At 38.8% G+C, this 15,462-nt stretch overlaps 1 long non-coding RNA gene across 1 annotated transcript in view; it reads right to left on the reverse strand.

Annotated features, from left to right (window-relative positions):
• Positions 1 to 541: 541 nt before the first annotated feature.
• LOC106868903 (uncharacterized) overlaps positions 542 to 15,462 on the reverse strand; it is an 80,765-nt gene continuing 65,844 nt past the window's right edge. The window contains exon 3 of the long non-coding RNA XR_001409353.3: positions 542 to 972. This is a non-coding gene — a long non-coding RNA (uncharacterized LOC106868903). The remainder of the gene's footprint in view (positions 973 to 15,462) is intronic.

A 15,462-nucleotide genomic window follows, 5' to 3' on the forward strand; every position in this document is an offset into this window, starting at 1 on the left:
GAGATTCTCTGTACAAAGAAGACAATCATGGTAAGAATTCCTTTAATCATAAGCTTAGACTATCAAACTTATGATCAAAGCCTTCTAACCATGACCGAGGGCTAAGCAGAAGCCACTCACTGCAAACCAATAGCCAACGACACTGTTGTTCTCAATATGCAATATAACGTAATTTTAAGACTGCATTCCATAGGCTGAGAGTGTATCTCGTTACACAGCATTTGTAAAAGTCATTGACATTAGTTTCGTTGTAGTCGGGTACTGTTGATATTTTGCTGTTACAGAATAACCCCAGCTAAAGCTATGATCGAGCAGATATTTCGCCAAATGCATTTCAGCTGTAACTATCTTATCTCCACTTTTTTTTCATATTTATATGGCAGCTGATCTAGGATCATATCAGCCAAAGTAGGCTTACCTTAAGAGAGTAAGGTGTAATTATTTTTTCGGACCACTGACATTGTAGGAAGAAATGTATCACCAAACCGGAAATATGCTCCGATATCGTCAAACTGGAATCTGGCCTGAATGCTTCTCACAAACTGGATTCCACTAAACACAGGGTGTTAAACCGAGCGATTAATTAAATCTACCACTCAAGAACTCGAAACTCAAAGAAAAATACGAGACCTCGTGTGTGGCTTTCGAATGATTCCGTTAATCCATCAACCTGGACTGGTACTTTATTTTATCAACTCCAAAAGTATTAAAGGCAAAGATATCTCGGAGGGATTTGAACCAACATTGCGGCGAACTGGAGTAAATTCTGTGGCATATTTTGTCCTACCTTCCAACAACTCTCCTCGTTTACCACCAACTGAGTCAGTTTCGTTGTTATTTCTGGTAGGTCGTGCGTACATATGGATGTGCCTCTTTGATTAGCGATATTATTCTTGTTGACTTCCAGGTCAATCCTGATGGAGCAGACCAGTAATCAAAGCATTTCAGCCGTGACCATCTCGTCCTTTTATGCTGAAATATATTGTAAAAAACATACAGAACATATGACTATGTCTTATATATATGGTGACGTTGTTGTTGATAATATTAATATTGTTATTTATGTAGATGTTGTGACTGTTCTTGCCACTCTACTGCCTCTGTGGGCGTTGTTATTGTTGTTATTATCTACATTACAGGACAAAACTTCTCATGTTATTTAGTTACTTCACTTTACGTTTTGAGGTTTAATTTGCATTCAGGTGTCGAAAAAAAGAAAAATCAAACAAACCAAGAAAGGTGTCAATCATTTTGTGATGGAAGGAATGATTGATATATTCGACTATTCCTTTCCCTTCAAAATGTATAGACTGTGTCGATTCATACTTTCATACTTTCGAGAGTTGATAAAATAAGTAATATGCATATACTCAGGACGAATTTCTTTTCTCTCACAAAATGTCTGACCTTCAATCTCTGTCAAATAGTTTAATTCCACGACTTAATTTTGTAGACATTTTTTATAAATAAAGTTTATCTTTTCATAAAAAGGTCAACTATTTCTAAATATGCAGATCTAATCTCACAAGCTCATAAATATGATTAAGAATATGCTAAAACATTGGTTTCTAACAAAAATTACAGCGGTGGAGGAGTATAATTAATTCAATTTATGCGAGTAATGAACTGGCACGTCTTTACAATAGCTTCAGGAAGTTGAAAGGTAATGTTCACCCCAGTGAGATATGAACATAGAAAATAAAGGGAGCCAACTATATATCGGTTTCAAATTGTGGCACAAGGCTAGCAAGTTCGGGAGAGGGAAAGGAATAGTCGAATATATTAATCACTCCTCCATCACAAAATGATTGGTACTTCTCTCTTTTTTTTTTCGACACCCGAAGGCCAATGAAATGCAAATTTAGTCCTTGAAACGTAAAGTGAAGTAACTAGATAACGTGGGGAAATTTTGCCCTGTAATGTAGATAGTAACAGTAACAACAACACTCATAGAGGCAGTAGAGTCACAAGAACATTCACAACAACATTGGCCCAGTATTCAACTGGTACTTATTTTACCAACTCCGAAAGGGTGAAATGCAAAGTCGACCTCGGCGGCATTTGAACTCAGAACGTAAAGACGGATGAAATGCCGCTAATCATTTTGCCCGACATGCTAACGATTCTGCCAATATAATTGCCCTAATCATGTTCCCCTAATTATCATAATTTCAATAATTAAGATAACGGTTTCGAAGATAAAGGTAGAACGGCGAAGAAAATGCTTTGCAATATTTTGTTACGGTTCTTTGCAGTCTGAGTTCAAATCCCGTTTAGGTCAACTTTGCCTTGCAACCTTTCAGAATTTTTCTTTCTCTCTCTCTCTCTCTCTGGCTTATTATCAGCAAGGTTGCAGTATCGGGAAGGGCCATGTAAGGGTACTTATAACTCACACTCACTAGAACTGGGGTAGGATTCAGTGAGGGGAAAGCTCTGTCTTCTCACGGGAAAACTGATATACCTTAAAACATTACTAGAACGAGGTATAAGCATAGCACAGAATGAAAAAAGAAATAAAATATTGATATTAATAAATGAATAAAGAAAATCTGAGATAGATACATATAAAAAAAGTTGTAACATGCATCATCTGTTACATATAGTGTGGCTCAAAAGTAGGTTTACAGTTATTCAACTGTCCCTTTCACATTCATATATTAACAATTTAGATCTTAATTATAAAAAAATATGAAACCATTATTCTATGCTAATTAAGTTAATTTTGTCAAGCTCCCTTTTCTGTTTGTAAGATAGAAATTTAAATGTAATAAAATGTTTTAAAATAAATTTAAAGTGGCTACGTGATAACTGTAAACCTACTTTTGGACCAGCTCGTACGTTCAAGAAGTATCCGACTTTTGGACATAAAAAAAAAAGCAATTTTGTACATTTCATAAATTTTATTCAATCATCTTCAAAATACTCCACTTTGGAGTTCAGACACTTCTCCCAGCGGTTCTCCCACTGCTGGTAACGCCTGGGGAATACCTTTTCTGGAATGGTATACAGCTCCGCCGTCGCTTTACTCATAATTTCCTTTTGCTACTCAAATAGCTTTCCATCTGAAAATTTTAGTTTGGAGAAGAACCAGAAGTCACACAGTGCCAAGTCGGGAGAGTAGGTAACTTGTCGAACAAGTGGTGTGTTGTTCTTGATCAGTGAATCTTGGATTATGCGGGCGGGATGAGGGGGAACATTGTCATGGTGAAGTTGACAATTCTTCGTCGACCACATGTCCGGTCACTTTCGACGCACTGCATCACGAAGGTGACATATAACCTCCAGGTAATATCCCTTATTGATTGGTTGGCTTTGTGGTACGTATTCATGATACACAATACCATGGGAGTCAAGCAAACAGGTCAACATTACCTTTCATTAACTGCAAACCTATCATGCTCTTTTGAGCCTCGGTGATGACGGATGCTTTCATTGGGAGGACTTAAACTTGGTTCCCGGGTCGTAAACATGAACCCACGTCTCATCATCAGTGATGATGGTCGTCGTGAAGTCTGGGTCATCGTTTGCACTGTCCAGCATGTCCTGAACGATTTCAATCGACTTCTCGTTTCGGCTTGTGTTTAGCTTGCATGAGCGTGCCTCGCTTTCCACTGAGGTGTGGCCATATTTGAAGTGGTTGATCTTTGATCTGAATTTTACCCACAACATCATCGCCAAAGGCCTACTGAATCTTCTGGATGGCTTGAGTTTGAGTATCGGGTTTTTGGCAAAACTTGATGCTATATCTCTGCTCGACGGGTTCGGTCATCTTATGTGAGCACGAAAATCCGATGAGTGCGGACTACACGGATGTACACTAGGCATAACAGTTGGGGACTGAAGCGGCCTACCGGACAGGAAGAGTGGCGTCACATCTTATGCAAAGGTTTTTGCCCACGCTGCATTAGTTTTGGCGGGAAGAAATAAAGTCGGATACTTTTTGAACACACCTCGTGTGTTTGTTTTTTCAGATGGTGGATACTGCCGCAAATAGAGTGCGCACGCACGCACACGTGCACATGCATACGCACACACGTACCCCACATATTCATGTGTGTGGATGTATGTATATGTATATACATGTACGTATATGATTATATCTATATTTATTTATATTGTATATGTGTGCCTGCCTATATATATATATATATATATATATATATATATATATATATATATATATATATATACACACGTTTAAATACACATACATATTTGTATTTGTATATATGTGTGTATATATTGAGAGAGAGAGAGAGAGAGAGAGAGAGAGAGAGAGAGAGAGAGAGAGAGAGATAGAGAGAGAGAGAGAAAGATAATTTGATAGTACGAATGACGGTGGTGTAAAAAGACACCGGTTGGTAATTGTCCAGCCCCATGCTAAGCGTCTGTATGTTATTAAAGTTTTGAATATCAGATAGTGCCGTTCTATTCATGCACACATGCATACACACACACACACACACACACACACACACACACACACACACACACGCATGCACGCAATCTAAACACATGTATCCGCACAAATATGGCAGTGGAAAATAAAAAAACAGACACCATGATAGTTATTATGGAAAGATTTTCGGCAAATATATTTAAGAACGTGATCTGCTTAATATTTAGTGAACCTTGCTCATGTTTTGAAGAAATTCAGGTTTTAATGAATTTACTCTTAAAAGAATCCCAATGAAGCGTTCAGAAAATGTCTTCTGTAATAATTTTACGCAAAATGGGGGACAGTTTTTTCTTTTCTTGTGTGTGTGTATCAAATGTCTGAGATCATTTTATAGAAAATAGGATGTTAATTTCTGAGACAATAAGCCTCATCTTTTGAAATAATTCTTTAAAATATCTGTCTATAATATCGATATCTACACTACATCACGGTCAGGTCAGTTTGATCATCGATTGATACCAGGTATTTAATTTTACATGTTTACACTTTTATCGCCTTCAAAGTATTCTCCAACTGAAGCAGTGTATCGGTCCTGGCGTGTTTTTCCCTATTCGAAACGGTGCTGGAACTCTCGTGAAGTGTTCCTAAAACGTAGACACCACTCGTAAACTTTTGTTTTGCTCATGGCAGCGTCCTTATAAGCTGTCCGAAGTGTGACAACCGTTTCGGTCACCGTTTTCCCCAGCAGAAAACAGAATTTCACGGAAGCACGCTGTTCGTTGGTTTCAGCCATCGCAAACATCGATGAACAGGGAGAAGCACAGCAAAAAAGACTGATGCCTGAGGTTCGCATCAAGTGGCTTATAGAGGCTTGTCCCACATTACCGTTATAACTCGTTGAGGAGCCTTTTTAAGGTATTGCCATGACGACAACCATAATCTCAAGTATTATGGTTTCTTTGATAACCTTAGTTTTGATATTCTCTTCCAAAAGGCTAATAAAAATCGTTTCAGTTGTTTACTCATCAACGAACTTCAAGCCATATTCAGCTACCTATTTATTTGGTAGAATTTCTGGGATACATTCGGATATTTCCAGAAATAACTTCTATCTGAGTGTTTCATAACAAATTCCAATTTCATAGCTCTAGAATGGATTCGAACCCCAAAGCTAGCAAGGAACTTAAAATACATATGTAAACGCTTAAAAAAGTAAAGGTTTACTTTTGAAGTCCAGTCTCATCATATCTGTAGATCTCAGAAATATGACCTCTAATGACAATTGGTGATTTATATTTAGTGCTGATGTGTTTGAAATAAAAGATGCCGTTTCTAAAGATGAAGTTAATATTTCGAAAAAATTATTATCCCGACTTAAATTATTTTGTGAATCACTTGACAAGTAAATCTAATTCAGATGTGATCTCTCTGAATTTAGTTGAAATGTTTTGCCCAATGTGATGTAAAAGTGTTGGCAGAGCTTCGTATAATATAACTGATTCAGTGAAAGAAGATACATGATTTTTGTCCCGTTAAATTTTGCTCTTGTTACTGAAATAGCATTTGGAGTATGATACTGAATTTCAAATCAAGTCGCGAATCTCTATATAGTCTCTCTATTCGCTAGAACTAGCAAGCAAACTTCCTGCAGTTCGTACCATGATACAGTAGTTCTAGTAGTGGTATTGTTAAAAACAGAAGATCGTAAGTCAAGTGCCTGTCTGTTGAATTAACGTTTCGCGTGTGGTGAAGTAACATACACAAACACTTACATACATACATATATATATATATGTGTATGTGTGTGTCTTTGAGTCTGTGTTTGTCCCCCTATCACCGCTTGACAACCGATGTTGGTGCGTTTACGTCTCCGTATCTTAGTTCCTTAGAAGAGACTGATAGATTAAGTACTAGGCTTAAAAAATAAGTCCTGGGATCGATTTATTCGACTAAATCTTTCGAGATGGTGCTCCAGTATGGTCACAGTCAAATGACTGAAACAAGTAAAAGAATAAAAGAATTGATCTCTGTCAGTCTCTCTGTTCGTCCGTCTGTCTGTCTGGCTGTCTGGCTATCTGTCTGTCTGTCTGTCTGTCTGTCTGTCTGTCTGTCTGTCTGTCTGTCTGTCTATTTATCTTGTCAGAATATTATTTCGCAAATTAATTCTAAATATGAAAATAGTTGTGTTCGAAAATTTATACCTACAGTAATATGTGTGTCAGTGGCGAGGACCAATATGTGTGTCACTGGCGAGGACACAACAAGCATTCTAGTGTTTAATAGAACATTGCAACTTTCTCTGCATATGGGAAAAGATACACACACGCGCATGCATGCGCGCGCGCACACACACACACACACACACACACACACACACACACACACACACACACACACACACACACACACACAGTCGTTTGCTTCTACGCGAAGTTATATATAAAAAGCAATTTAACATTAAACTCAAGAATTAATACGTGATTATGACTTGGACGTTTCGGCTTGCTACCCTTCGTTAGACTGTCCGACAAAGGTGAGCCCTCTGATAAGCACCTCGAACCCTTCAGATCAAAGCATTCCCAAGACGGATCTCGAGAAACTGTCAATGTAAAAACATCTTCAAATTGAAATGAGCAAAATCTGGGGCATGAGATAATAAATGATTCAGATTTAGGTCAGCAATTTTGCTCAATGTTTTTTTCTTTGATATGTTTAAGTATGTTTTGGATAACGTTAATCGGCATCATCGAACCAAATTTGTGTTTGGTATTTTATTTTATCAACCTCGAAAGGATGAAAAGCAAGGTTGACCTTGGTAGGATTTGAACTTAACATGAAGAGCTAGAAGGAATGCCGCAAAGTATGTTTTCTAACAGTTTAATGGTTCCACTAACTTTCTGCCTCATCGAGTTTGAGATGATAATGGTGATGATGATGATAATAATAATAATAATAATAATAATAATAATAATAATAATAATAATGATAATACTTTCCTCTTCAAACGGACAAGAAGTTAGAAAATAATAGACAAAATATTACAATATTAGACAAGGAAAAGCGAAGTTGCTTACTTACTGACCCATTATGCACGTTTGATTCCAGGATCGTAAAAGAGAGGGAGAAAAACAAAGAAAACACTATCCTTTAAAATCTGAGATAGGAATAATTTGGAGCATGCGAGCAGTAAAGGATGTGTCTATAGTAATTGGTGCACTGGGAACAGTAAGCCATAGCCAAATGGGTGAAGGAGACTGAAACAATGCCTGGTAGAGCTCCTACAGAAAGTTTGCCTCTTAGGGACAGCAAGGATTATCAGGAGGTTCTAAGAATTTGAAAGACTGTCAAAAGACTGTTACAGGTAGTGACCGGCAACCACATAAATCCTACCAGGAATAAGACCAAACGCGAGCTTTGTTTCTATTATTATAATAATAATAATCATAATAATAATAATAATAATAATAATAATAATAATAATAATAATAAGTCGTTCCAGTTAACACGATTTTTTGCACTTCCTGTAGGGATGGTAAGCCTGGTATCATTTTCAAATAGGTTTCGGTACCATTTTTTTTATCATTCCTAGAGATCCTACAATCACTAGTACGCTAGTCGCCTTGAGGTGTCACATTTTTTCAATTTCTATTAGCAAGTCTTTATATTTACTGATCTTGTCAAATTCTTTCGCCGCTATATTATGATCACAGGGAATACTCATGTCAATAATAATAATAATTATCATTATTATTTCATTTATTGGCCACCAGGGACGACATATAGGGAGACAATACAGTAGACGTGGACTGGGGATTTTACACACAATAACGAGTACACAATTAAAACAATAACAATAATATCAAACAAGAAGAATATAACAATGAAAGTTCCCCAATAAGCGATAACCACCTGGGGTTGGCTCAGGTACCCCACCAATCCTGAACAATTCGCCGCTTCGAGGGCATCCGCTTCGAGGGCACCCTTCTCCCTCTCAAATTTACAAGCCAATGAGGAATTGGCCGAAGAGAAAAGTCTCTGCCTTCAGTCCTTTCAACCTGGTCTACCATACAACCTCTTTCGCTACTGCTCTCAGACAGAAGAAAATTGCCTACTCTTCCGGACCAATGAAAGGTGGTGGATCGATCTTCACTATGGACTCGGTCGATAGCTGGATCCGTCCTACACGTGATAACAACTGTTCAACATAACTCCACAAGTCACTAATGCACGGACACTGGACGAGTTTCATCGCTCTGTGCGCATCTCGGGCAGGTTCATCTGACAGCACTTTCTTGCCCGTAAAGTTTATTTCTACAGTGCCCCCAGCCCCGATAGCACTACCAAGCAAGAGATTTCTGGAAGTTATCCATCGTCCCCGGCTCGAAAGTCCTGAAGAGATTGGTCAGTTCGACTTTGTCAACACCTAGCGCTTCTCCGAGTGTATCATCGCTCCTTCCCTTCACTAACCCTATATAGAACTCGAGAGTGGGTGTTTCACTGATCGCATTGCCTGACTGGTAGAGGGCAGAAGTGCCTGGCAATATTCCAGATGCCAGTCACCCTGTCTCGGTCTCTTCTTGACTCAGGACTGCAGTTCAGTCAGGGAGACGAGCTGAGGAAGGGCCTGTTTGACAAACGGTGACCACACCTGTTCACTGTTCAGGCAGAATATCTGGAGACGCCGCAGCCTCAGAGCATGTCTGCGCATCATTAGCCACGGCATGCCCATCCCTCCGCGTAGAGGGTATTAGCAGCAGATGGATCACCTCACCAACGGAACCTGTCCCCTCCACAAAAATTTGAAGTGGAGGCGCTCCAGCTTGGTGAGGTGCGAACGGGGGTAAAGCACGACGGTCAAGCGGTAGTAGATGACGGACGCGATGTACGCATTCGCCACCTCCGCCCGACTTTTCAGTGACAGCTTCTTCGCAGCCCATTTCTGGGTGAGACTGGCTAACCTGCTCGTCACGTCGTCTCAATTTTCATCCACTTGGAGATCTGATCCGAACCAAGCAACTTTACCGGTGCGTCCGTCCAGCGCCCAACGACGCTGATGGACGGCATGGACTTGCCTCTCCAGGTGCCGAGTTACAAGTCCACCGACTTTTCCGGGTTAAGTTTTGCTCCCTTTAACTTTTCATATTCCTCTCATGATGTGACACCTCGATGGTGTCCGACACCATCACGGTGATGTCGTCCGCATAAGCCGACATAGCCCTTCAGCGTCCCGGTTCGAGCGGGATATCCTGTAGTAGCTCCAGCTTCAGCAGTAAAGGCTCAAGAGTCAATACGTACAGAAGGGAGGAGAGAAGGTTCTCTTGATGGACCGATCGTGAGATCTGAAACGGTTCCGAGAGGTGGCCATTAACTTTGACCACCGAGCAGATACTGCTGTGCATTGCAGCGATTCAACCTCTGAAGACGGGGCCGAAGCCAGTCACTTTGAGGTCAGCTTCCAGGTACCGATTGTCGATCCTATTGAATGCTTTCAATTGATTTAAATGGATCAGCACTCCAGCTTTACACCCTACACTTTCTATGATGTATCGCACGAGGTGGAGGTTGTCGTGTATGGATCTGGTCAGGATTGCGCCTCCCCAACCAAATCCTCGACGACAAGCGCCAACCTCATCGCTAACACATTGGCCAAAATCTTAAACTCTGTGTTAAGCAGAGTTATGAGCCTGAAGTTATCTAACGTGTCCCTCTTGTTTTCACCTTTCCTTATCAGCGTCACTACTCAGATCTGGTAATACACCCATTTTGCTGCCAGCTGCAGTAGAGCGTTTCGAGGAGATCGGAGAACAAATCTGGCATATTTACGTAAAGCTCGTAGGGCAGACCATCTAAACCGGGTGACTTGCGCCTCGTGCAGCCGACAAGGGCATCCTGAATTTCGGCTAAAGTTATCTGTCTTTCACAGCACTCAGCGTCAGCCGTCGAGGTAGGGACTGAAGTCCGCCACCGTCTCTGCCTCGCCAAAATGCTGGCGAAAGGAATTGCTCAGCTCGTGTCGGTCTCGGTCTGTCAAAGATTGAGTTGTGGTTTTATTATCACGCTGCACCTTCACCATGCGGGCCCATCAAACAGATTTGATCCCCTTGTTTCTTAGATCACGCGCCTTAACCAGATGGCATTAAAATCATTGAAATGGGGAGAGAGTTATAAGTATCTAGGAGTATTAGAATCTAACAGAGTTCTAACTATAGAAATGAAAACGAAAATCGAGGAGTACATCAAAAGGGTGAGGAAGCTAATGAAGTTAAAGCTAAATGGTCCGAATCTAGTGAAGTCTGCAAATACTTGGGCAGTATTATTACTTAGGTACTTAGCAACTTTTGTAGATGGACAAAAACTGAATTAGCAAAGCTAGACAGAAGAACTAGGAAGGAATTCAACATGAATGGAAGACTCCACTCAAGGGCAGGAGTAGCAAGATTATACTTACCTAGAAAGAATGGCAGAAGAGGGTTAATATCAGTGGAAGACTGCGTGGAGTTAGCTTGAGTAGATATAGACTCCTATGTAGGTAAGAGTTTATTAATAGCTGCTAGAGTCATAGCAAAACATAGGGAAACCAAAAACACAAAGGAAGTTAAAAACTAGAAAAAAGAGCAGAAATTATCTGACTGGCAGGAGAAGGCATTGCATGGTAGATTCCTAAAGATAGTTGCAGCAAATAGTAGCAGTGAGATATGGTTATGATTGTAGAAAAGAAGGCCGAAAAGGGAGACAGAAAGTTTGTTATTAGCAGCACAAGATCAAGCCATAAGGACTAATTGAATAAAAGCCAAGATAGACAAAAACCAAGTAGATTCCCAATGTAGATTATACAAATCAAAAGCGGAAAGCGTTACTCATGTAGTAAGTGAATGTGGCATGCTGGCACAGAAAGAATACAAAAAAGACATAACTATGTACGGAGAGTAATTCACTGGAGAGTTGTGTAGAAAGCTAGGATTTGAATATACTAGTAAATGGTATGAACATGAACCTGGTAAAGTACTAGAAAGTAAGAAATACAAGATGTTGTGGGACTTTAACATTCAGACTGACTGAGTAATAGAAGCTAGAAGGCTTGATTTGATTTAGTCGTAGAATAGAAAGAATGCTACATAAAATAGAAAGTGCTACATAATTGACTTAACAGTCTCAAATTATGAAAAAATCAATATGAAGGGTATTGAAAAAATAGCAAAGGACTAGAACCTAGCCATTGAATAACAGAGACTATGGAATATGCGGGTAAAATGTATCCAAGTAGTTACAGGTGCACTGGGAACTATCCCTAAAAATTTGAATAGAGGGATAGAGGAAATAAGCATGAAACCCAATTTAGTACAACTCCAGAAAACAGTGTTATTAGGGACAGCCAGGATACTTAGGAGGATTCTTGGCATTTAAGGTTACTTGTTGTAGCCCGATGTCAGAGTTTCTTTCTTTTCCAACAGTCTAATCTGTTGTGTATAATAATAATAATAATAATAATAATAATAATAATAATAATAATAATAATAATAATAATGATGATGATGATAATAATATTAATGATAACAACAACAACAACAACAACAAGTGTATGAACTTATTTGGTATTGCATCGAATGTTGAGCGAGTGCTTGGAAAGAGTATGGCGAATTGGAGGACGGACCTAATATTGATTGTGAGAAAAGCAAAAGCTGGGTATGTATTCAAAAGCCGCCAGCAAAACGTCAACCATTTGTTATTCATGGATGACCTCAAACTTTATGGTACAGATGAAACCCAAGTCAGTTCCCTCGTTGATACGGTGAATACCTTCAGTGCTGATATCAGAATGGAGTTTGGACTGAGAAAGTGTCGTGTGTTAATCTTGAAGAGAGGCAAAATCAAATGCATGGACGGGCTAACGATACCGTCGGGGGAGGTTATGAAGCGGATAGAAGAGACGAGCTATAAGTACTTGGGGATTTTGGAAATGGATAAATTGATGGAGAAAGAAATGACAAAAAAAAATTAAGGTGGAGTACTTGCGCAGACAGAGTCTGATCCTTAAGTCGAAATTAAATGGAGGGAATAAGATCAAAGCTATCAACACCTTAGATAAGGAGCAGGGGTAATCACATGGACAGTAGACGAACTAAACAGCTTAGACAGAAAGACAAGAAAGTTAATAACTAGATATGGGTCACTCCACCCGAAAAGTGACATAGACAGACTGTATGTACCATGAAAAAGAGGGGGAAGAGCAAAAGAAAACAACATAGCATGGTATGTAAAAAAAGAATACAAGCTCCGCCACAATAAAGTGTGTGTGTATCTTCATTGGCCTTATGCCGCAAATACTAATATGAAATAACAGATAACTGGTATGAGCATGTACCAAATAAAGTTATGCAGGAAGATGGAAAACTAACGATACTATGGGACTATGATTTTCAGAGAGATCGTGTAATTGAATACCGTCGGCCAGATATTGTCATATTGAATAAGAGAGATAAATACTGTCAGATCATTGATGTAGCCATACCAAATGATATGAATGCTGTGAGTAAAGAGATTGAGAAAATCACCAATCAAATCACCAATCAAAACTTCTTAAGGCAACTGGAAATCCCATGCAAGATTGATGTCTTGCAAAAAGCAGCCTTATTGGGCACAGCGCACATCTCAAGGAAAGTATTATCTGTTTGAGGTCCTTGTTGTAACTTGACAGAGAGAAATAATAATGATGATGATGATGATAATAATAATAATAATAATAATAATAATAATAATAATAATAATAATAATAATAATAATAATAATAATAATAATAATAATAATAATAATGATGACAAAGAGAAATAATAATGATACTAATAAAACCTACCATATACCCATAAGAAGTGGGATTTTCTAGGGAGACTTACTGTCGTCCCTGCTTTTCTGACTTTCTCTGACCCCGCTAACAAACTTGTTAAACGAAACCACCATGTGTTATAGGCGCTATAGACAAACAATAAACCATCTCCTGCATCTGGATGAGCTAAAATATTTCGCTAAAGCACCATGGAACACAGAAACCTTATTAAAATAGTTTCAGTAAAGATATCGGAATGAGCATGGGGATGGACATATGTGCCGCGGCCCACCGAGAAGAGGTAAATTAATCAGCACTGAAAATACTGCAATCGACATAGACACAGAAATTAGAGAATTAGATTGCAACCGCCCATACAAATATCTAGGGACTAGATGAAACAGCTAAAATACAACTCACAGAAATGAAAGAAAATTAGGAGAGAGTATTATAGAAGAGTTAGACTAGTACTGAAGACTGAACTTACCACAAAAAATAAGATAATAGGGATAAACACGCTAGCCATGCAACTTTAACACAATAAACTGGAAGATCGGTGAATTGAGAAACCTAGATAGAAAAACCAGAAAACTACTAACAGCGTACCGAAGACCCCACCCCAAAGCAAACGCAGACAGAATATATCTTCCGCGTTCAGAAGGGAGTCGTAGCCTGATACAGATAGAGAACTACTATAACAGCAGTTGGACGAGGTAAGTACTTAGAAACAAAGAGTGGAAGACTACTGCATGTAGTAAAGCAATACGAGAAAAAGAAAACGCTTTTCTCTATACACAACGAGGCGACAAAATACAAAACAGAAACAAACTTCACTGACACACTAACCTCAGATGACAACATCGCAGAAACAGCTAAAGAGGCAAAAAACAACATGAGAACAGAATTACAAAAGATCCTGGAGAAGAAATGGAGAGAAAAATCTCTTCATGGCCATTACCCTGCAAGGCTTGACAGAGAGGAAGTGAGCCTAAGTAAAAGCCAACAATGGCTCAAAAGCTCTGGACTAAAAGCTGAAACAGAAGGACTGATTCTCGATGCACAAGACCAATGCCTGACTACAAACAGTTATAAAAACAAAATAATGAAAACAGGCTTCAACACCAAATGCAGAATGTGCAACCAGCACAATGAGACAGTTGACCACATCATTTCGGGCTGCCCAGTCCTTGTCTTATCTGAATATATATACAGACACGACAGAGTAAGCAGTTATACCCACTGGACAATATGCCAACATTACAACATTAAAATTGACAACATGTGCCAAGCAAGGTACAAGACAATGACCAGGCCACAATCAGCTGGGACATGCTGGTTCAAACCGACAAAGAAATAAAAGCTAATCGCCCAGACATAATAATCAAGGATTGGTAAAAAGCGGCCCCTGCTTACTGATAGACATCGCAGTCCCTTCTGATCAAAACATTGTCAAAAAAAAAAAAAAGTGGAGAAATTGTTAAAGTACAAAGACCTCGAAATTGAAGTATTCAAGATGTGGGGCATGAAAGTAAAAACAATATCAATAATAATTGGAGCATTGGGCATGATAAAGAAACATGTGAATAAAAATGTAGAAGCTATACCAAGATCTTCAACACTACACACTATCCAAAAAATAGCTCTGCTAGGAACATCCCACATCCTACGCAAGGCACTATCAATCCAATAATACAACCTAAACAAAACAACTGACAAATACAAGACACATTCTATATAGCAATTGTCCAGTGAAATAAACTGCTAGAAGCAATCCGTATAACCATTGCATTAGACACTCAACACACAATACAAACAGTAACACAACAAAAGGCTGCACCACACCTCAAGAGAAAAGAAGGACTAACTAACACAATACAATAGCGGGAAGAGTTTGCACACTCCCAACAGCAGAAAAGAACATACAATGCTGCACACACCCCAGCAACACGGTGGTGTAGCAGATGATGCAGTAGAAATTTGCCTCAGTCTACCAAATGTTGCACAGTTATGTAATAATAATAATAATAATAATAATAATAATAATAATAATAATAATAATAATAATAATAATAATAATAATAATAATAATAATAATGAATCATATTTATTATTATTTAAATCGTAGTTATTATTATTATTGCTATTAACAATAAATCATTATCTGTGGCTGCCCAGTCCTGGCTAAGAAGGAATATATTCACAGACACGACAGAGTTGAGACCTATATACACTGGAAGCTATG

This window comes from Octopus bimaculoides, chromosome 20 (assembly GCF_046866305.1).
Source record: "Octopus bimaculoides isolate indiv1 chromosome 20, ASM4686630v1, whole genome shotgun sequence".
Classification (NCBI taxonomy): domain Eukaryota; kingdom Metazoa; phylum Mollusca; class Cephalopoda; order Octopoda; family Octopodidae; genus Octopus; species Octopus bimaculoides.